We start from the raw sequence: 1,883 nt of genomic DNA on the forward strand, positions 1-1,883 counted from the left end.
GATGTGACACGCCCAAATCGTTGTTACGATTTGCCGAGATCGCTCATAGGTCGTTTATTTTGCGGTCACATGTTATGATCTTACAAACGACGCAACAGCGATCAGCAATATATTGTTTGACCAAGCCGGTCGTTTGGATGTTGTTCGTCGTTGGCAGGGTGTCAAACGTACCAATATGTTGGCTGCAAACCAAACGACGAACAATATTTTGAAACTGAATGACGTGTCAACGATCAACGATTTTCAACCTATTTGCAATCGTTCGGAGTCGCTCGTAGGTGTCACACACAACAACGTCGCTAATGATTTCCGTGATCCCAGCGACATATTGTCAGATAAATCGTAGCGTGTCAAGCCGCCTTTAGTGTGTCACATCGGTTTATTTGTGACTGCGGTGCGAGAAATAATGGTTGCCCTACTTGTGATTTACAGAAGAACAGTGTGCAGTGATTCTTTTTTTTGTGGTCTGATGGTTTATCTGGTGCTGATATTTATGGAATACTTAAGCCTGCTTTACACAGTACGATCTATTGTGCAATTTCACGATCGATCGTACCCTCCCCCGTCGTTTGTGCGTCACGGGCAATTAGTTGCCCGTGGTGCACAAAGTCGTTAACCCCCCGTCACACACACTTACCTGCTGTGCGACCTCGCTGTGGGCGGCGAACATCCTCTTCCTGAAGGGGGAGGGACGTTCGGCGTCACAGTGACGTCACACAGCAGCCGGCCAATAGAAGCGGAGGGGCGGAGATGAGAGATGAGCGGGACGTAACATCCCGCCCATCTACTTCCTTCCGCATTGCCGGCGGGTGCCGTGGGATGGAGGTAAGCTGCTGTTCACCGTTCCTGGGGTGTCACACGGAGCGCCGTGTGCTACCCCGGGAACGATGAGCAACCGGCGCCATTTTAATTAAACGACATTATGAAGCCGAGCGACAAGTACACGACTCACGATTTGTGAGCGATACTGCGTCGCTCGGAGGTGTCACACAGCCCGACGTCGCAAGCGATGCCGGATGTGCATCACAAAAACCGTGATCCCGACGATCTATCGCACGATAGATCGTCTCGTGTAAAGCGCCCTTTAGAGCACAGTGTGGAAATAGTGCTTTGTCACGAATATGGGTGAGTGAATGCGGAATTTCAAAGAAGGTTACACAAATGTGAGCAAAGGAGAAGGAGCCGGATGCCCATCCACGCCCACGAATTATGTCAATATTGAGCATTTGAACTAATTCTGTTGGATAGATGAGTGATGGTGAATTATGTTCCCTGAAAAAAACATACATAGATGAATATTCATGTCTGATGAAGAAAAGACAAAGGTGGGAATCTTTTCTTTGTCTTTTACTGAAAGCTAACTAAAACTAAATTGTACAGCCAGAGTGGACACTATTTTTTGACTCACGCTCGTAATTGAAGAATTTGGCGTTTTGCACTACTTAAATTCCTGTCTGGACATTGACAAGATCCACTGTTCCTAAATGACCAATGGACATATTCGAGGCGTTACCTGGGAATAGAAAAATTAGACACATTCTGTTAACAAGGCTTCTCAGAGTTAAAACTTTACTGACTAATGATGCTGATTTAGCACAACTAACGATTTCACTACACTTAAAATGCTCCCCTGAGTCACATGACCAAAGATTAAATGTTTTCCCTCTATTGTGGGGATACCTCCAGCTAACTAAATCTGATCATCATGAGTGATGCATCATTTAGGTAGCATTATAACTAACAAAAGGAACTCACCTTCCCCAGCTCGCACGATGCCCATTCTGAGTGGTGATGCATTTCAGTTGGATGTGCGCCCTCCGACGCATATCCAGTTGAAGCAAGACAGGGGTTGGGGTCGGTGGCCCCCCCACCACCCTGTGATT

This window comes from Anomaloglossus baeobatrachus, chromosome 1 (genome assembly GCF_048569485.1).
Source record: "Anomaloglossus baeobatrachus isolate aAnoBae1 chromosome 1, aAnoBae1.hap1, whole genome shotgun sequence".
Classification (NCBI taxonomy): domain Eukaryota; kingdom Metazoa; phylum Chordata; class Amphibia; order Anura; family Aromobatidae; genus Anomaloglossus; species Anomaloglossus baeobatrachus.